Source organism: Stomoxys calcitrans, chromosome 2 (assembly GCF_963082655.1).
Source record: "Stomoxys calcitrans chromosome 2, idStoCalc2.1, whole genome shotgun sequence".
Lineage (NCBI taxonomy): Eukaryota > Metazoa > Arthropoda > Insecta > Diptera > Muscidae > Stomoxys > Stomoxys calcitrans.
This window is the reverse complement of record NC_081553.1, coordinates 4,530,109-4,552,796: the sequence shown is the minus strand read 5'-3', so window position 1 is coordinate 4,552,796 and position 22,688 is coordinate 4,530,109. Positions and strand designations below refer to the sequence as shown.

General features: G+C 40.1%; 1 protein-coding gene across 2 annotated transcripts in view; it reads right to left on the bottom strand.

Moving 5' to 3' along the window:
• LOC106080428 (uncharacterized) overlaps positions 1-22,688 on the bottom strand; it is a 305,401-nt gene that overhangs the window by 203,510 nt on the left and 79,203 nt on the right. The window contains exon 3 of one of the 2 annotated variants that reach the window (XM_059362377.1): positions 12,520-12,544. The exons of the other annotated variant lie outside the window; for it this stretch is intronic. The gene's annotated coding sequence lies outside the window, so the exon portion shown is untranslated. The remainder of the gene's footprint in view (positions 1-12,519; positions 12,545-22,688) is intronic. 2 annotated transcript variants of the gene reach the window in all.

Genomic DNA, 22,688 nt, shown 5'->3' with positions numbered 1-22,688 from the left:
CAATTTGGCTCAGAACGATCCAAATTTAGAAATTGCTGCCATATAGACCGATCTCTCGATTTAAGGTTTTGTGGCCGCCTTTATTTTCTGATTTCGCCGAAATTTGGGACAATGAGTTGTGTTAAACTTTTCGAAAGTTTTCTGCAACTTGGTCCAAATTGATCAAGAATTGGATATAGCTGCTATATAGACCGATCTCCCGATAAATGATCTGAAACTCATAAAAGTACTTTTTATAACCCGATTTCGTTGAAAATTAAAACAGTGAATAGTTTTGGGCCTCCCGACATCTGTCCCAATGAAGGTTCAGAACGGACTATATTTAGATAAAGCTGCCATATAGACTGATTTTCCGATAAAGAGTCTAATGGCCATAAAACTTAGTTTTTCATCCGATTTCGGTGAAATTTTATAAAGTGAGTAATTTTAGGCTTCCCGACATATGACCCAAATATGGTTCAGAACGGCCTACATTTATATATAGCTGCCATATATACCGATCTCCCGATAAGGGATCTGAAGCCCATGAAAGCTTTATTTACTGTCCAATTTCGCTGAAATTTGAAACAGTGGGTGATTTTAAGCCTCCCGACCTCTAACATAAGTACGGTTCAGGACTATATATATATAGATATAGCTGATTTCGCTGTAATTTGAAACAATGAGTCGTTTCAGGCCTCCCAACTTTGAACCTTAATATGGTTCGGATCGGGCTATATTTAGATATAGCTGTCATATAGACCGAACTCCCGATAAAATGTCTGAAGCCCATAAAAGCCCTATTTATGACCCGATTTCTTTGAAATTTGAAACAGTGGCTTTTTACTTGTTGTAACTTCTTGAATTACTGCCGTGTAACAGAATTTATATCTAAACTTAATTTAAACCTCGATAAATTGTGACCACATGTGTCAGTGGCCTAACACAATAGTGTCTATGCTTTATGTGTATTCCAGCTCTCATTAAAATCGATTTGCTATACTTAAACGCAATATCTATGGATGAATGAAATCATTCAAAACCCTTTCTGTGTGGTGCATGAAACCCAAATTTGTATATCCGATTTTTAAAATGGGGGGGAAATGGAATATCTAAATTCATCATTGCATTGAAATCCGTATCAATTTGTAGCCTTTGTGGCTCTAAATTCGAAAGAGAGCGCCAAAAAACAAAAAATAACAAATACATGTGAGCAATTTTATTGAAATAACAACATTTTCAATTCAATCGAAATTGAGACCAATTGAAAATGAAATGCTGGCGCCGGATTGTAACTATTTTTCCAATTTATCTTTTTTTTTTTTGTAGATGGCAAAAATTGTACCACTCACAAACCCGACATAAAACCAAAGGGGATATTGGATAGCGAAACATGCATTCACAAACACCCATTGATTTGAGAAAGGCGTATGTGAGGGCTTCATTCGGTGTTTTCTCTCCTTTTTTCGAAAAAAATATACATACGCACAAAACCTAAGCTAAACTGTGAAAATTTGTAAATTTTGCCAAAATGGTGAATGTAGTGGCTGGTCTCTGGCTTTGCTTCGAATATTTATTTAGAGTTTGTAGATTCTATGGCTTTTTTCCATTGTTAGTCTCTTTTCAATGGCAATCATAGACGTGCAACGAAAACAGAAACTATTCATTGTATTTGAATTTGATTTCAATATATAGTTAATTTAAGAGGGGTAGATTAGTTAACAACCAAATGTATGATATTTTCACATAAAATTTACGTGGCACACGTGACTACGACACTAAGCTAAGCGTAAACGCAGCCAATCCAAGCTTTAAACTGAAACTTAACATAAATAATTTTATTTTACCATTGATAGGTTAATTTCGAAGATGGATCTTTTGAATTCATAAAATGCGTCTTCTTGCTCAGATGTCGATGAAATTTTAAAATTTGTCACATTTACAGATTTTGAGATGCATAGTCTTAGACCTATTAAAAAGAATTTATTACTCGATTTTGTTGAAATTCTAAATTGGAATAGGACCATATTTGTGTCCGTCTTTTGTAATCACGATACAGCCTTTACAAATAGAGGTTTGAGCTGAAATTTTACACAGATTCGTAGTTGTTCCATACGCAGGCTAAGTTCTTGACAGGGCCAAATCGGACCATATATAGGCCGATATCCCGATTTATGGTCTTGAGCCCATAAAAGATGCATTTGTTATGCGATTTAACTGAAATTTCAAAAGGTGGATTTTTCTTGCTAAATATGGTCCTAATCGGATTACGTTTAGGGATAACTGCAATACGAACCGCAATATGTTTAAAACAAGCAAAAACGAGCTAAGTTCAGTCGGCCCGAATTTGGTATACCTCCCAGCATGGCTTGCATTTGTCGAGTTCTTTGCGCGGTATCTCTTCTTAGGCAAACAAAGAATATTGAATAAAAACTGTTATGCTATTGGAGCAATATCAAGGTATAGTCTGATTCGAACCATAAATGAATGCTTAACATTGTAGAAGTCAATGTGTAATATTTCAGTCCATTCGGATAAGAATTGGTCCTTATAGGGGTTCAAGAAGCAAAATCGGGGGATCGGTTTATATGGGAGCTATATCAAGCTATTGATCGATTCAGACCACATTAGACACGTATATTGAAGGTCATGAGAAAAGCTGTTGTACAAAATTTCAGCGAAATCGGATGACAATTGTCCCCTCTAGATGTTCAAGAAGTCAAGATCCCAGATCGGTTTATATGGCAGCTATATCAGGTTATGTACCGATTTGCGCCACACTAAGCACAGCTGTTGAAAGTCATATTAAACACCACGTGCAAAATATCAGTCAAATCGGATGAGAATTGCACGCTCTATTGGCTCAAGAAGTCAAGATCCAAGATCGGTTTATATGACAGCTATATCAAAACATGGAGCGATTTGGCCCATTTACAATCCCAACCGACGTACACTAATATAAAGTATTTGTGCAAAATGTCAAGCAGCTAGCTTTACTTCTACAAAGGTTGGCCTGCTTTTGACAGACAGACGGACGGACGGATGGACAGACGGACGGACGGATGGATGGACGGCATGACATGACATGACGATCAAGAATAAATACTTTATGGGGTCTCAGACGCATATTTCAAGGTGTTACAAACAGAGTGACGAAATTAGTATACCCCCATCCTATGGTGGAGTGTATAAAAAGGATCAAGCAACAAACTCCACTATTTACACCCTACACCACTACTGTGGTACAGGGTATTATAACTTAGTGAATTTGTGTGCAACAGCCAAAGGGAAGGGAGACATTCCCATTGATAAGTATACCGATCGACTCAGAATCACTTTCTGATTTGATTTAGTCCATCTGTCCGTCCGGCTGTCTGTCTGTCTGTCCGTCTGTCCGTCCGTCTGTCTGTCCATGTTAATTTGTGTACAAACTACAGGTCACGATTATCCCCCGATTGTCTTCAAATGCTGTATGAGCATGTTTTTCGGCCAAGAGAAAAAACCTATTGAAAATGAAAAAAATCGGTTCAGATTTGGATATAGCTCCCATATATGTGTTCATCCGATTTGCAGTAATACGGCAATAAAATGGTCATTTGTTGACCGATTATCTCGAAATTCGGCAGGAAGGATTTCCTTATGACTCGTGATATTACAGGTAAATTTGATAGAAATCGATTCAGATTTGGATATAGCTCCCATATATATGTTCGACCGATTTACAGTAATAATGCTAAACAAAGGTCATTTGTTAGCCGATTCTCTTCAAATTTGTTAGGGAGGATTTCCTTTTGATTCTCGACATTACTGCAGAATTTCGTGGAAATCGGTTCAGATTTAGATAAAGCTCTCATATATATCGCCCGAATTTCACTTCTAGAGTCAAACAAGCTCATTTGTTGACCAATCTTGCCAAAATTTTGCGCAACGCTTTCCATGAAGTCTACCCTGATATCTGAGAAGTTTGCTCGACATCGGTTCAGATTTAGATATAGCTCCCATATATATATTCGTCTGGTTTTGGGAAATATTGCAATATAGTGCTCATTTGTTTACCGATTCTCTCGAAATTTGGCAGAAACCATTTTTTGTTTGACTCTCGCCATTTGTGGTGAATTTCATAGAAATCGGCTTAGATTTAGATATAGCTGTTATATACGTAAATCGCCCGATTTTCACTCCAGGAGCCACTGCAAGCGGATTTATTTACCAATCTTGCCAAAACTTTGCACAACGCTTTCATCGACGACTACCACAATATCTGAGAAGTTTGCTCAAAATCAGTTCAGATATAGATATAGCTCCCATATATATGTTCTTCAGATTTTGGCTAATTTGCAATAATTTTGTCATTTGTCAACCGTAGTTATTAAAGTTTGAAATATGCTCGAAATGTGATACGGATTGTTAAATAACCCATCAGAAAACATTCGCCGAGGTCCATCAAAAATGTTTAGAATTGAATATAGCCCCCACATTGGACTAATAGGGTAGATGTAGGGTATTCTACAGTCGGCACCTCTCGACTTTTGCCCTGCCTTACTGTTTTTTTTTATAAATTTCAAAACTGCTTCTGGTTTATGCTTAAGAAGAAAAATTTAAAATCGAATGCAGACCATACTTGGCATGTATGTTAGAGGTTATGGAGGAAATTATGCGCCGTCTAGAGGCTTTGGAAGTAAAATCGTGAGGGCGAATTATGTGGGACAATACTTTACTTTAATTGGCTATGACAGAATATTTGTTCCACTAGCCGAACGTAGAATAGCGTTCCAAGCGCCTCGATCTTCTGCGTTCATTCTCAAATCTCTGACACCAAATTTCGAGGTGTCACCCACCACTTGATCTTTACATTGGGCATTTGGTCTTCCCGGTTTGCGTTTACCATCGTGTTTGCCTTCAAACGACTTCTTTGCTGGAACTTCTTCATCCATTCTGACAACATGACGCCTATATTTTCCATTAACGCAAACTGGTCCATATATTTTACGAAGAATCTTTCTCTCTTTCTCTACCTCGGCACCCGGTTACGGTGGTGCCGAGGTAGATAAAGTTAGTGGCTGTTTCAAAGTTGTGGTTCCCAACTTTTTCAATTTTTTTTATCTGCTCGATTGTGTAAGGCTTTTTGGAAGTTGAAACCATCCATTTCGTCTTCTCTTCGTTTACTGTCAGACCCATCACCGACTCTCTTTCGATTCCTTCAATGGACATTAAAGTAACTACTTCCGGTGACCGACCTATGATATCGATGTCGCCGGCATAGGCGAGTAGCATGTGTTCTCTTGTGATTAGTGTGCCATATCTATTCACATCTGCATCTCGTATAATGGACATTAAAGAGTTCATACGATAGACAGTATCCTTGTCTGAAACCTCGTTTGGTATTAAATGGTTCGGAGAGATTCTTTACTATTCTTACTGAGTAACTTACCATTCTTACAAAGAGATGGTAGGTGTTGATTTTTCTTTCTCGGGTCTTTTCCAGGATTTGGCACAGTGTGAATATCTGGTCGAAGGTGGATTTACCAGGTCTAAAGCCGCATTGATAGGGTTTTTAGGTTTTAATCTTTCACACAGTACCCTCGAGAGTTTCTTGTATGCAATGGGGAGGAGACTTATTCCCATGTAGTTGGCACATACCGTCTTGTCTCCTTTCTTGTGTAAGGGACATAGTATGCTGAGGTCCCAATCATCGGGTATGCGTTATTCTAGCCAGATTGCGCAGATAAGCTGATGCATACGCCTTATCAGCATGTCGCCTCCGGTCTTAAATAGTTCAGCGAGTAACCCATTGGCTCCTGCTGCTATGTTGTTCTTTAGACGGGTCACTATTACTTGGACCTCATTTTGTCTAGCGGTATCCTCTTCGCCGCAAAAGTCGGACACGAGCAGTTGGGTAAAATGTTCCTTCCATATCCTCAGCATGTTATCTGTGTCAGATATCAGATTTCCAGGAGGATGTGCCTGCACCAAAGCCATCGGTTTAATGTTTAATTTTTTGGTAGAATTTCCGGAGTTCATTCTGAAAATGTCTTCCTTCCCTATCAGCGGTCATATTCTCTCTCTAGGCGCTTGTAGAAATTATACTTGGTCTGCTCGTCTTTGTCTTCCGTCGGAGCATGGGCACAAACAAGGCTGATATTGAAAAATTTGACTTTTATGCGGATTGTGTCTAGCCTCTCATCCACCGGAGTAAAGCTGGAGACAAGGTTTTTCAGTCTCCGACCAACAACAAAACCACAGTCAAATTCATGCCTAGTGTTATGGCAGCTATAGTATAGTTGTTCACCGTTTGGTGTAGTGACGCCATTTCCAGTCCATCGCACTTCCTGTAAGGCGGTAATATCTGCCTTGTACTATGGGACCATATTGGAAAAAAGTGTTGGGGGTCGTTGGAGAAATTATGCACAATTTCGGAGAAGAGCGAAAAAAAAATGCCGAAGCGGAAAACTTTTCACCGGAGCTGGAGCGGAAAAAAATGTTCCCTGGTGGACGCATCATTCAATTCGGCTCGTACATCCTTTAATACGTACAGATGTATTTAAGATCATAGCATATCAAATATACAATTAGGAATTTCGACAAAACCATTAAAGAAAAGATTTGATCTTTAACACAAAATAAGGACATTGAATTACTTTGGAGATTGCAATGCAATACACTTCGTTCTAAATAATCCTTGTGATAACAGAAAATCTGTCCATTTTTGATAATGGAATTTTTCTGCCAAATACTTGGGTATATTTCCAAAAAGGAAAAAACACTCATTTCCATTGGATGTTAATAAGGATTCTTGCAATTCATTGAAATGCTGATTTATATGCATCCCTTTTATCACAAAGCGTTTTTTTTTTGATGTTGTTGTTGAAAGGATAACGCATCCCAATCACTTGGTTCAGTGAACATCAAATAGTTATCAGCTAATGGTACGATGAGTGAAACAAAATACACTTTGCCCTTTTCGCCAATGTAGTAGACCTTGGCCTATACATACATAGATATTTAGCAAGCAACTAAAATGATATGAGGTGGTGTATGTGTGGATGTGTGTATTTGCCTATGGACATGTGCATATGTAATAATACCCGTCCATTTGAGTAAATTTCCATTTTGGGGTTAGGTCGGTTAAACCTTTCTAAAACCTCTAATTGTTTTGTTTAGTTGGAAAGTTTTTGGCAAACAATCTCTTAGGGCTCGCACCATCACCATCACCACCACCACCACCAACACCAGCACCACACCACAGTCAGACAAATACGCAAATGTACCATGGCATAGAAAAAGAGAAGCAAACAATGGACCGTCACCATCACCATGACCACCGCCAAGTAACCCCAAATAGTTTTCGACCACGCTGGGCATACATTTGAGGTTGTTTCTTTGTCAATCAAAGCCGGCAAACGACAGAGTCCCTACAAGGCCTCGTTACCGATGGACGCCATAGTTCGTTTGTTGCCAGATTTTTTCCAAGGTTCATCTTTATTTTAATGTGTAATGTTTAAAAGTGTGAATATTTTATTATTTGTTATAGATGTGGGCAAATGTACGGGGAATTTGTGTGCACATTTACATTTGCAGATTTATTTACACTTGCACGCACACACCTACATTCCGAAACAGATGTGCTATTTTCAAATATTTGTATAAATACAGACATTAAAATCCTTTTTCGCATACACACAAATTCAACAAAAGTATTCTCCTATATCAGCAACTCAAATAAAACCCAACTCAATTTGCCCATTGAGAGGGATGCGGTGGGGCGTAGCGAACATAAATTGAAAAAGGATAAATACCTAACCTGCCTTAAAGACCCAGGCCGTGGGTGTGAGGGTGGTATTTTTGTTTTGCTCTGCTTCAGTTAGGAGTTCTTTTTCATATCCTTTTTCAGTTTCCATATTTTTCTTTTTTTGTTTTTTTTGTTTGTGTCCTTCTTTTGTTTGTTGAATATTTCAAAGAACTGTGCAACGCATAATGGTTACAAATTATTGTTGTCTATTCGGTCCTTGCCATTGATGGCTGAAGGTATTTGTTTTGGCACAACAATTCCTCAGGACAAGACAGAGAAGTACTGGAATTTGTGAAAGTTTGTTTGAGAATTTCTTTAAAATGTGGCAAACAATTCCTTTCATTTAAATTTAAGTAAATATTATGCACACTTATATACTCACTCAAACAAGCACAAGCACACACACACACACACACAAACTGTAATACAGTCGCTAGAGCTAACAAAAAACTAGGGTTACCACAATTACAAGAAATACCTTTCGACTGTATTTCTTGGTGGAGACCCAGATAATATGGTTGCCCAAAAAGTAATTGCGGATTTTTCATATAGTCGGCGTTGACAAATTTTTTCACAACTTGTGACTCTGTAATTGCATTCTTTCTTCTGTCAGTTATCAGCTGTTACTTTTACCTTGCTTTAGAAAAAAAAAAGTGTAAAAAAGTATATTTGATTAAAGTTCATTCTAAGTTTTATTAAAAATGCATTTACTTTCTTTTAAAAAATCCGCAATTACTTTTTGGGCAACCCAATACATTCGAGATTCAAACCCATGGCACCCGGTTGAACCCACCGGATTGACCCGATGGAATACTCATCGGCAAGGGCTGCCGCCTCAGTGTACGTGTTCGTCTTTTTTCGTCATGGGAAAGGCACATCCCAGAGTGCCTTCTTCGCACGCTTCTGGTCCGTGCCGAGATTGAAAAGAACCCCGGACCCTGGTTCTATTCGGTTTACCAAAATCGCCTTCATCATCGGTCGGTGTCGGTGAGGTGTCACCGGTGCATGGAGTGGGTACATTTTCGACCTTGCTCTGGCCTCACTTCACTACGGGAGTATAGTCATACTGGTTATGTCGCAAGGTGCTGTACGAATATAGCCAGCAGTGGGACACAAGCGTAGTCGTCGTAGCCTTCTGCGGACTATGTGACTCCCCCGACCTCTCCTGTACGGCAATTTACTCAACGGCAGCATCCCAGCCCAAATATTGCCAGTGCCGGGAAGTGTATCGTTTTTGCAGTTAAACTGCAACGGACTTGGTGACAAAATCGATGAGATTGTGGAATTCATGAGTCCCTGAGTGACGTATCCTGGCAAGCCGTCATCTCTTTGGGGTCAGACCACCTCCCCATAATTCTCACCACCGACCGACCACCCGACTTCATAACCTCTAAGCGCCGCACGTTTATCAATCAGAAGAAGGCCGATTGGGCTGGCTTCAGAGAGTATACCAATCGCCGCTTCAGTGAACTGCCACCCCCCTCTTATGTGCTTGTGGCTGAGAGGAAATTCTGAGACATCATTAAAGCAGCAGCCGCCCGCTTTATACCATCCGGTCGAATACCCCAAGTGCGTCCTAATTTCCCGGCGCAAGCAGTGGTACTCGCAGACGAGCGTGATGGAATTCGTGGTATGGACCCCGTTAACCCCAGAATCAGAGAGCTGAATCTGGAAATAAACAGGGTAGTCAACGAAAATAAGCGGAATTTGTGGCTGGAACACTTGTAGCAATGTAACTTAGGCACTGGTGTAGGCAAACTGTGGTCTACTGTAAAGTCACTCTCGAACCCCTTTAGACGGGATGACAGGACCTCAGTCACCTTTGGTGAAATAACCGTTACTGATCCGAAGGGATGCGCCAGGTTGTTCAACCGTCAATTTATTGTGCATCCCGAGAGCGACAGGGCAAGGAGGAGAGCCTTTTGTATTCGTGGTCTCCGAGCCGATGAACAGCCATCACAATTTACCGTGGGCGAAGTTGCGAATGCCATCCGTGGCGCTAAATCATCTAAGGCGTTGGGCCCCGACGGAATCTCTACATTGATGTTGAAGAATCTGGATTCACCGGGAGTTGAGTACCTTACCACTGTCCTCAACCTGTCATTGAACACTCTTATAGTTCCCGATGTCTGGAAAATGGGCAGAGTGATCCCGCTACTGAAGCCTGGAAAAGACCCGAGTTTGGGGGAGTCGTACAGACTGATCTTCCTTCTCTCACCAGTGGCAAAGACGCTTGCGACATTACTCCTCCCGAGCCTCGTAGGAGAATTTCCATTCCAACATGGATTTCGAAGACTGCACAGCACAACAACAAATTTGCATGCTATGACCGCACACATTTGCAGTGGCTTCAATCAGCCCAGGCCATGATCACATGGCCTCGTGGCACTAGACCTATCGAAGGCATTCGACACGGTCAGCCATGCCAAATTATTTGAGGACATCGCCAACACGTCCCTCCAGCCAGACCTGAAACGATGGGTCGCGAATTATCTGTGTGGTAGCCGGTCATTTGTGGAATTTAGGGATAAGAAATCGAAGCACCGTACAGTGAAACAGGGAGTTCCCCAAGGTGAGGTGATATCTTCGGCACTGTTTAACCTCTACCTATCCTCCATTCCACCCCCTCCAGGCGGCATAGAGATCGCATCATATGCGGACGATTGTACCATCATGGCATCAGGCCCCCCATCCATTGATGACATCTGCGATAGGTTGAACGTCGATCTCAACGAGCTTGCCTCATATTTCGCTGCAAGAAATCTGAAGATATCCGCCACCAAATCTTCAGCCAGACTGTTCACTACAAATACGCGTGATGTGAATACTGATGGTCGATGGAGAAATGATTCCATCAAGTGTGCCAAAATACTTGGCGTCACATTTGACAGCTCTTACACATTCTCTCCACATGCCACAGCAATCTGCGATAAAGTCAAAAGTAGAAACAAGGCACTTGCTGGCAGCACTTGGGGTGCAGACAAAGAAACCTTGTTGACCACGTACAAAGCAATTGGCCGGTCTGTGGTAAGTTATGCAGCGCCAGTGTGGTCTCGTCAACTTTGTGACACGCAGTGGAATAATATTCAGATCTGTCAGAATGCCGCCCTCCGAACTGTGACGGGCTGTCGCCTCAGCTCTCATGTGGACCACCTCCATCAGGAGACAAAGATGCTACCAGTGCGAAGACATAACTACATGCTGTCTAAGCAAAACCTTTTGGGCTGTTATCGCAGAGACCATCCAAATCATTATCTTGTGGATAGATATCTACCGCCCAGATGACTTAAGTTAGATTTACATGATCTAGAGTATGAGGTTCAGCGCTACAAGAGAGAACCTCTACATCAAGCGGCATATCAAGCAGGTCTAGACAACATTCATGCAGATACGGTAGCAGATGTGGTAAATGGCTACGGGGTGAATGTAGTCCTTGAAGAACGACTGCCTCCCATTGCATCTGAAGAAATCGACCTTCCCCGGCAAACCAGAGTAGTTCTGGCAAACCTGAGTAGCAGCCGTCTTAACTCCTACAGAGCATGGATTGATGCCGACATGGAAGATGTAAATCCCGATTGTAACCAGAGACCGCACGATACACCTCACCTGTTTAACTGCCCGGCCAGACCCACTTGACTCAGACTCAAATCCTTGTGGACACACCCCATCTTAGTCGCAGAGTTCCTGGGTCTTGACACTCAACAGAATCAAGCAGACGAAAGATAGAACACAGTAAACTACTACAACAACAAACATCAGGTATCATGCATCAGGTGGGTGGTAAGAGAAATTTACTCTTTAAAAATATCACTGCTAAGCTCTCAAATCGGTTAAAATTGGAGCAACTACGACAATTTAAGAGAAAATCGGGCGATATATACAAAGCTCCCATATTAACCGATCGCCTGATTTGATTTCTTGAGGCTTTAGAGGGCGCAATAATTAACCGATTTGGCTGATTATGAAAGAGCTCCTGTGTATTTAAAAAGTTATTCAAAAAACCTACCCGATGCGATCCATCGTGGAGTGTATATAAGATTCGGCCCGGCTGAACTTAACACGCTTTTACTCGTGTCAGTTCTCCTTTGTTCAAACTGATATGGCAACTCTGTATAGCATAACACGTTTATTGGTAGACATATCTCGTATCTGCAAATATGGCATGTGAATGAACTTCAGCGTTAAGGCAAACAGTTTTTAATTTTATTTGCTTAAATTCAAGGCTGGACTGAGTACTCGCAGCTGTATACAATGGACTTGAAATTGAATCTAGATTTTTATAAAGAAAAAAAAAGTGCATTGTCGGGTTTGATACGCTCAGTTTTTTTTTTTTGCAAATTGAAAAAACTCATTATGTCAATTTAAAGGAATAGCTTCTCAATGATTTTAAATTTAAATTTTTTAATAGATCATGATAACTAAATGGTAGGTGTTTAAAAAAAATATATTTACTCTATTTCATAAGAAATAGTCAACATTTTACAATAGATTACAAACTTCCTCTATATAACATAACCCTTTATTAAAAAATTTTTCGATACACACATTGCCTTTTAGTAAACACATCGATAAAATCAATATACGTATGTTGTTGAAAAGCTCTTTGTTTTTGCTTTCTAGCTAAGTGCAAAACAAACTCTGCAATCAACACATTTTGGCTTCCCAAAGGCATTTTAAGGCACATTTTGTAGATAAACAATTCTCGAGTAAATTATTAAAAAATGTCAATAAAAATATGTTTTTGCTCTTACCACTCAATTTTCACAATGAAAGTACCTGCAATGATAGCAATTTAAATTTATTTAAAAAATTTACATTTACAATTTAAAGAATATTATGACAGATTATTGTAAATTTCAGCCCTAATAGGTAAGAGAATATATGTATTTCTAAAAGTATAGTAAACACAGACGGTATGAAGCTGGGCACCACGACATTGCACCCCAGGGCGAAAACGAAAATATGCCCCACAACAAAATATTTGGGCTTATTTTCGTCTGTTTTGGGGTCTTTTCTCAAGCAGCCATTGGGGCCAATTATTTTTTTCTTTTTTTTTCCTCAAGTAAATGAAGGTTTTTCAAATTAAATTGTAAAAAATATTGCGGTATATTCAATACAGGAACGACCTAACAATATATGGCCTTTGAAACATGACCCATGGTGGTTGGTGTGTTGTGATCTCTGGATTTATTTTTCCATTGCAAAAATCCTCGTCTCGAAAGACAAAAAAAAATAAACAAAATCCTAAAATTTAAAGTTAGGCAGAGAATGTGTTGTTGCTATTAGCATTGACTGGTTTTCTAGAACGAGATTTCATCTGTCTCCGATGAGTCTCATCAGGATCGGCCAAACTGGACACATGCCTTTTTCTCATGGCTTGGTATATATCTGCGAATCACTAAAAAAGGTATGTGCTCTAGGCCGAAAATGTGCTCTAAATAGTATTTAATTTTTGTAGCGCAGTGAGAACGAAAACAATTCCTTTTGATATGTTTCTGCGAAAAAAAGACATCCAAACTATGACAAATAAACACAATTGCCCAAATGCTATTCCAACCATCGCACAGTGGGATGGAACCGAAAAACTAGTAAAAAACATGTCGCGTGACAACGGGTATAGATATCTCTTTGAAATATCGACACTGCCCGACTTTTGCCTCTCCTTACTGGTTTTTATACCCTCCGCCATAGGATGGGGGTATACTAAATAAACATTCTTGATCGTCATGACATTTTAAGTCGAACTAGCCACGTCCGTCCGTCCGTCCGTCTGTCCGTCCGTCTGTCGGAAGCACGCTAACTATCGAAGGAGTAAAGCCAGCCACTTGAAAGTTTGCACAAATACTTCTTATCGGTGAAGATCAGTTGGGATTGTAAATGGGCTATATTAGTCCACGTTTTGATATAGCTGCCATATAAACCGATCTGGGGCTTGACTTCTTGAGCCACTACAGGCCACAATTCTTATCGGATTTGGCTGAAATTTTGCATGACATGTTTTATTATGACTTCCAACAACTGTGTTGAGTATGGTTGAAATCGGTCCGTAACATGATATAGCTGCCATATAAACCGATCTGGGGTCTTGATTTCTTGAACCTCTGGAGGGCGCAATTCCTATCCGATTTGGCTGAAATTTTGCATGAGGTGTTTTGTTATGATACCCAACAACTGTGCCAAACTGGTTTCAAAATCGGTTCATAACCTGATAAAGCTGCCATATAAGCCGATCTTGAATCTTGACTTCTTGAGCCACTAGAGGGCGCAGTTCTTACCCGATTTGGCTGACATTATGCACAAGATGTTTTGTTATGATTTTCAACAACAGTGCCAAATGTGGGTGAAATCGGTTCATAACCTGATATACCTGCCTTATAGACCGATCTGGGAGCTTCTTGAGCCTCTATAGGGCGCAATTATTATCTGATTTGGGTGAAATTTGTACAACATGACCTTCAACATACGTGTCAAATGTGGTCTGAATCGGTCTATGGCCTAATATAGCTCCCCTATAAAACGATCTCCCTATTTTACTTTTTGAGCCCCTAAAGGGCGCAATTCTTATTTGATTTAGCTGAAATTTTACACAGTGACTTCTACTATGGTCTCCAACATTCATTTCCTTATAGTCCGAATCTGATCATAACTTGATATAGCTTCAATAGCATAGCAATTATTTTCTTTTCTATTGATTTTGAAAAAAATCGGTTCAGATTAAATATAGCTCCCATATATATCTTTCATCCGACTGGCCTTTTAAGACTGTAGAAGCCACAATTTTGGTCCGATCTTTAGAACATTTTGCATGAGGTGCTTCATGTGACGTCTTCATATGTGTGCAAAATTTCATAAAAATCGGTTCAGATTTAGATATAGCTCCCATATATATCTTTCATCCGATATGGCCTTTTAAGGCTGTAGAATCCACAATTTTCGCCTGATTTTACATGAGACGTTTAAATTGTCGTTACAATACGTGCGCAAAATTTCATTAAAATCAGTTCTAATCTAGATATACAATAGCTCCAATTTGTATATTTCATCCGATATGGACTTTTGCAAATTGCATATTTTGCCTTTGAACATTCCACTAAGGAACAGGGGCAAACGTCTCACATATCAATGAGTGCAGTCCGATTCAAGTTTTAAACTCAGTGATAAGGGGCCTCCCTTTTATAGCCGAGTCCGAACGGCATGCCGTAGTGCGACACCTCTTTGGAGAGAAGTTTACATGGCATAGTACCTCACAAATGTTGCCAGCATTAGGAGGGGAAAACCATCGCTAAAAAAATTTTTTTTACTGATGGTCTCGCCAGGATTCGAACCCAGGCGTTCAGCGTCATAGACGGACATGCTAACCTCTGCGCCACGGTGGCCTCCAATATGGACATGGACTTTTAAGGCAGTAAAAACAATTTTGGTCACATCTCTACAATCTAGGGCGTGAGATGCTCTATTTGGCGTCCCAGTATGTGTCATTAAAATTAGCACAGGCTTCGATGTGGAAATCCAAATCTATTGTCCTATGTCAGAGAAATCTTACAAGCTTCTAAATTGCTATATCCATTGGTATCCAAATTAAAGTCTGACTATATTTCGAGTTAAGTTCTACATATAAAAAGTACTACATGCACTAGTTCTTATTTGTAATGCTCTTGAATGCAGATCAAAACCGAATGAAATGTATCCGATTTGCTTGCAACAAATTTTGAGCAAAGAACAAAAATACGTTCATGTGTATGGGTGTGTGTGTGTGTGTGTGCATATATCTTTAGATTTGTTTGTTTATGGGGTCATACTGTATTAGATCGATTATTTTTACTACGCATCGATTACGATTTGCAGAATGCATTGTGGCATATGATTGACAGTTTAATTTGAATGATTTCATTTGGTGTGGAACACACACATACACATACACATACACATGCATGTCTCTTGTTGGTGGTTTCCATTTGAATGATTGGTAATTGTTATGCAATTATTATTGTGATTGTATTTAATTATTTAGACAATGGTTATAATTGCTAGCCGACAAGTGTATTTTTTCTATTACGACAAACATTTTGTGGTATCTCGCCATAGTGACAGTTAAAATAAAAAGAAACAAAAATATTTAAAACGGAAAAACTTTCATCTATATTTGTTTTTAACTTCCATATCTGTGTATGTTAATGGATTGTTTAATAACCCGATTTCGACGAAATTTGGAAAAATTACTTTCCAGAGTTATTCTATCGTATATTTATACTCTCCACCAAAAGGTGGGAGTTTTAAGCACTGTGAGTTATGAATTTTTACTTTTTGCGTCGAGCCAGCAATGTTCGTCCGTAAGTGGCATTCAGAGATAAAGCGATTCGCTTCAAATTTTACACAGACACTTCGTATCAATGTAGGTCATTGGATATTATAATCGGTCCATGTTTAAACATAGCTCCCATATAAACCGATCTCCCGTTTTGATGTCTTAAATCTATAGAAAGTTCCTTTATTCTGATATTTGACACGATGATTTCTGCTACCGTCTCGAACATCTATACCGAGAATGGCCCTCATAGGTCAATAATCAGATTAGGTCCCATGTCAACCGATCTGTCAACTTGGCTTCTTAATTATCGTCATAAGGTAATTCGTATCGAAACATGTAAAAACCGGTGACGAAAGACAAAAGTCGGGGGTGCCATTTGTACACTACCCTACACCTACACCTACAATATAGGTACAAAATGGGATCTATATCTAATTCTGAACCAGTTGTGATGGACCTCAGCAGATGTTTTCAGATGAATTACTAAACAATCCCTATCAAATTTCGAGCAAATATGTTAAAACTATAATAACTACGGTTGACAAATGACAACATTATTGCAAATTAACCAAAATCTGACGCGCTCTCCAAGGTTATGGAGAGTATGGTTAACCATCGAAAGACAGTATGGGTTTCACAGAAATCGCTTTACGGGAGACCTAATGGCATTTTTGTCGGAACAATGGAGTCGCTCTATCCACCAGTTTGGTGAGAGTAAGGTCGTGGCTCTGGATATCTCCAAGGCATTTGATAGGATCTGGCAGGGTGCACTTTTATCAAAGTTTGTCGCTTTTGGAGTCGGTAATAACTTTGTTCGATTTATGTCGAGCTTTCTCAGAGATTGCGCTATACGAGTTGTTGTAGATGGGTTCTCATCAGATGAGTATAAATTTACCGCAGGTGTGCCACAAGGCTCAGTCCTTTCCCCTTCCCTTTTTTTATATTCATTGACGATCTATTGGGTCAGACCTCGAATCCAGTCTACTCATTTGCCAATGACAGTAGTCTGTGTCATTCAATTCATTCGACCATAGGCCCAGTCCTCAAGAAGGCGCATTATGGATGAGACGCTCTCCCAGGATTTGTTGGCCATTTCCGAGTGGGGTAGAATGAACAGAGTAGACTTTAACGCACAGAAGACTCAGTGCTGTTTCTTCAAAGGTCGATATCTATCAACGGTATAGATATCAGAAGTCAGATGCTTTTGATGTTATGGGCATGAAGATGCAATGTGATGTCCGTTGGTCAAAACACGTATTCGAAGTGTCGAAAGAAGCATTCAAGGGTTTGGGCTTTCTAAAAGCGGTGCAAGAAATAGTTCACCTCTTCTGATCTTCCTAATACCTATACTACCTACATTAGGCCGAGGATGGAATATAACTCTCATATATGGGCAGAAGCTCCAAAATCATCCTTGGAGCTACTTGACCGGGTTCAACGGAGAGCGATGGCGTTGATTGCGGACAGAAGGGTATCCAACTCTATTGCTTGCCTTGAACATCGTCGGAATGTGGGTAGCGTTGTTTTGTTCGATCGTTATTTTCGTGGCGTGTGTTCCAGTGATATTCGTCTTCTAATCCCTGACGTTAGGATATTCACCAGGAATAGAAGACTTGCCAGACTCACACCCGTTTGTAATCGATTGGCCAGTCGATTTTCGTTTTTCGCCCGAACCATTCGTATGTGGAATCGACTTCCGGCTAATGTCTTTCCCACCGACATTGACGTTCAGAAGTTTAAGACTTATATCAATAAGTACTACTCCCTCTTTCCCCCCTCCCACCATTAACTTTCCTAATTGCCAACGCAATGCACTGCACATATATGTGAAAAAAAAATATATATAGGGCTATATCTAAATCTGAACCGATTTCGATCAAACTCTTCAGATGTTGTGGTAGTCATCGAGGAAAGCGTTGTGCAAAATTCTGCGCTTGCGGTGGCTCTGGTGAAAGTGAAAATCGGGCGAAATGCATATATGGCAGCTAAATCTAAATGTTATCCTTTGGTAATGGGAAACCGTGGTGGATGGCATGCCCCGGCTGAATTTAACAGACCTTAACTTTTTTACTAGATTTTCATATTTTACAATTTTTTGCCTCAGTAGAATGACTTGTGTTTTTTACTTATCAAAATCTATTTTTAAGAAATTTAAAATTCCCAATTTTTTTTTGTATCGTACCGTATCCAAGTTTAGCTTTAAACAATTGCCGAGAGAAAATACCATAGGTCTTTGCGGCTGAAGTGTGTCCTTTGGCATTTTTATTAAATTTAATACTTTTATTCGCTTCGCACAAAAGTGAAACTCATTTTCATTTTTCATATTCCGTTGAGCTTATGCTGGTAGATCCATTTGATCCAATTTCCTCAATGACTGTTAAAACGACTTTGTTGGAGCTCTGCTGATGTGGATTTTTTTTATGGTAAAGAAGGTCACTTCGTAAGCCTTTGGTATTAAGGAAAGCCATGACATTTTTTTGTTTTTATTTGCTTGGCGTTTTCCCTTCGGTAGCTGGCATGCTGGTGCTGCTAATGTTTTTTCTGGCATTTTGTATTTTCCAAAATTTTCGTTATTTTCACTTCGCTCCCCATTGCGACGAGGGGTAATGTGGTGTGGTGGGGGGATGAGACTTTTGCAGCAATCCTACAGCACAAGGATATTTGTTGGTTTAGGGGAAACTGCTGCAGCTACTGATTTTAGTGCTGCTGCTGTTGTTTGATGATTATACATAATTGTGGATTCTATACGCATTCTCTGCATTGGCCGCAAATATAGAAAACGCTGAAAAAATCGAGAACACAATAGCGACTCGACATGAATTTTTAATTTTGCAATTGGCCAAGGCTACAACTACGACTAGTGCCGTCCATGTTCATACACCAGGAAAAAAAATTGAAAGAAATTACCAAACAAAGAATGTCTTTTGAGAGAAAGAGTAAAAGAGACCCATGCCGATGGTGGGAAGAGGTGTGATGTTCCTAAGCATACTCCACCCGAATAGGGGCAAAGCCCTACCTATTCGCAAAGGGGTGTCCGAGACGGTATGAATTTGTATGCCACCAGAGTAACAACTCGATAATTTATCACAGTTAACAGTAAAACCAGTGAGACGCATGGAACAACGATGGGCAGATAGCGACAACGGCGAATGTATCTTAAGAGGAAGAGAAATAAATAGCCAGAAGAGGGTTGAAGGCGAGCTGTTGCCGTTGCACAGAGAAAGATGAGAAAAAAGGACTTATTTTGTTATTATTTTCCTTGAATGTCATCAACAGCATACACACACACACACACACTCTCATACTCATGGGTGAACGTTATGTGAGCTTCTTCTGTTATTGGTATTCATCTATTTAGGTCAACATTGTGGCATACTCATCCGGAGTCTGGAGTTATAATGATAATGAATAGAAAAGCACCAACAGAGACTGGTATGAAGATCTGGGGTTTGCGTATGAGTGTGTATGTGTGTGTGTGTGTGTATGTGTGTTGGCTGTGCTTAATGGTAGAAATAAACAGAACCACTTGCGTTACTTCCTCTTGACTTGCAATGCAAAGTAAGAAAAGTAAGTGGGTAAGAAAAGAAATGAAGGTGCTTCTTAACTGTCAGTTTTACATCGATCGTGTTGAAATGTTTGGTTTCCAACGTTGTAAGTTAAATAAGGCAACGTTGTCTTTCTCTTACAGTTGATTGTGATACCGCAGACTCGGTTGATCAAAACCTCTTGTAAGAATTTAATCCACAACTTCCGCCCGCCCAATATGTTTTCGCGGTTAACTAGGCTACACGGAAGTTTTAAATAAGTTGCGATCGCTGCACCACCTGTACTTGGTATAGCTTTTGTTTGCAACTTCAAAGAGAGGAAAAGCTATACACATGGTTTATTTTACTGATCGGTATATATCAACTTTTTGATTATATACACTTATATATGCCATGTGCTCTTTTGATCGAGGTTATACGCAGAAATTTATCCATTAAGATTCTGTTAAGGAACGGCGGGGATTCTATTCACATATCAAAGAGTGCTGTTCGATTCAAGTCAAGGCATAATCACAACGCATGTATTTATTATGACCAACTCCAAAAGGCGTGCCGCAGATTGACATCGCTTATGGTGATACATGTTGGACAGACGGACATAGCTACATCGAATCAGAAAAATGATTCTGAGTCGATCAGTTTACTTATGGGTCTAGCTCTCTTCATTCAGGGTATTACAAACAAATTACAAACCAAAGAATTAAACATCAAACCGATAGCTTTGGTGCAGCCACATCCTCCTGCAGAGACAAAGAAGGAAATCTGGTAACTGATACAGATAGCATGCTGAGGATATGGAAAGAAAATTTTATCCAACTGTTAGTCTCCGACCTTGGCGGCGAAGACGATACCGCAGAACCAATCAGTGATGATGGTATAGACTGTTTACCCCCTAGTCAGGTTGAGGTAGCAGTGACCCGACTATAGAATAACAAGACAGCAGGAGCCGACGGGTTAGCCGGTGAATTATTAAAGACCTGAGGCGACTGTTGATAAGGCGTATGCATCAGCTTATCTGCGCAATGGCGCTAAATGAACGCATACCCGATGACTGGAACCTCAGCATACTATGTCCCGTACACAATAAAGGAGACATGATGGAATGTGCCAACTACAGAGGAATAAGTCTCCTCTCCATCGCATACAAGATACTCCCGAGCGTACCTAAAACCTAAAATGATATAATTGGGCCCTATCAATGCGGCTTTAGACCTGGTTAATCCACCCTGGACAAGATATTCACACTGCGCCAAATTCTGGAAAAGATCCGAGAAGGACAAATCAAAACCAAAGAATCTCTTTGTTGACTACAAAACCGCCTTCGATACTCCTCTACGTTCAAAGGTATTTCAAGCCATGTCTGAGTTTGGTATCCCTGCAAAATTAATAAAACTCTGCAGGATGACGCTTGCTGATACGCGTTCCTCAGTAAGAATATGAAAGAATCTCTCCGAAACATTTATTACCAAATGAGGTTTCAGACAAGGAGACAGTCTATGGTGTGATCTCTTTAATATCCTGCTGGAGAAGGTTATACGAGATGCAAATGTGAATAGATATGGCACACTAATCACCAGAGAACACATGCCACATCACAAGAGACTGCTCGCCAATGCCGACGACATCATAGGTCGGTCACCGAAAGTAGTAACTGCTACCTTTCAAAGAATCGAAAGAGAGCCAGTGAAAATTGGTCTGGTTGTAAATGGAGATAAGACGAATTGGATGGTTTCAACTCCCAAAAAGACTTGTGCGACCGTACAGAAAAAGTAAATGGAGAAAGTTGGGAACCACAACTTTGAGATAGTCAGTAACTTTATCTACCTCGCTTTGGGATAAATCGAATAATTATACTGGCAAACAGATACTACTTTGGACTAAGTAATCAGTTTAGAAACAATTCGACCTCTCGACAGACGAAGATTTCACTATAAAAGACACTGATACTACCCATGTTGTTATATGTTCTGGGGCATGGATACTTCTGAAAGCAGTTGAGGCAGTGCTTGGAGTATTTGAGAGAAAGACTAGTTGCATTAATGGAGAATATAGGCGACGTATGAACCACGATCTGTATGACGTCGATAGCATAGTTACACGCTTTAAAATACAACGGTTTTGTTGGCTAGGCCATGTTGTTAGAATGGATGAAGAAGCTCCAGCAAAGAAGTCTTTTTAAGGCAAACACGGTGGTACACGCAAACCGGGAAGGTCAAAAGCCCGATGGAAAGATCAAGTTGTGGGGAGACACCTCGAAACTTGGTGTCAGAGATTCTAGAATGAGTGCAGAAGATCGAGGCGCTTGGAACGGTATTCTACGTTCGGCTAGTGGTAACAAATGTTCTGTTATAGGCGATTAAAGTAAAGTAAGTTACAAACAAATTCACTAAGTCATAATACTCTGTATCACAGTAGTGGCGTAGGGTATACCAATGCCAGTATGGATGCGCTATAAAAAGCCATTGGCAGACTCATAGCAGACATCAAAGCAAAACGTGGTCACATAGAGCAAAAGTGAATGAATTCTGAAGTTCGGCCATGCCAAACTTTGGATATTCACCACCAAGAAGATATTAATCATCCTATTTTGTCAAAACTCCACTACTATGCAAATTGCAAATTTTTCCCATGAACATTCCACTAAGGAACAGGGGCAAACTTCTCTCATATCAATGAGTGCGGTCCGATCCAAGCTTAAGCTCAATGATAAGGGGCCTCCTTTTTATGGCCGAGTCCGAACGGTGTGCCGCAGTGCAACACCTCTTTGGAGAGAAGTTTTATATGGCATAGTACCTCATAAATGCTACCAGCACAGGAAGGGAAAACCACCGATGAAAAAATTTTTTGATGGTCTCGCCTGGATTCGAACCCCGGCGTTCAACGTCATAGGCGGGCATGCTAACCTATGCGCTACGATGGCCTCCAGAACTCATATGCAAGTAACAGTTTCAGTGATATCAGGATAAAATTATTGGATTAAGACCCTAAATTGGAAGATCGGTCTATATGACAGCTGTACCTATATATTCTGATCTGATTTAATTTGGATCGGATGTCGGAGGGCTTA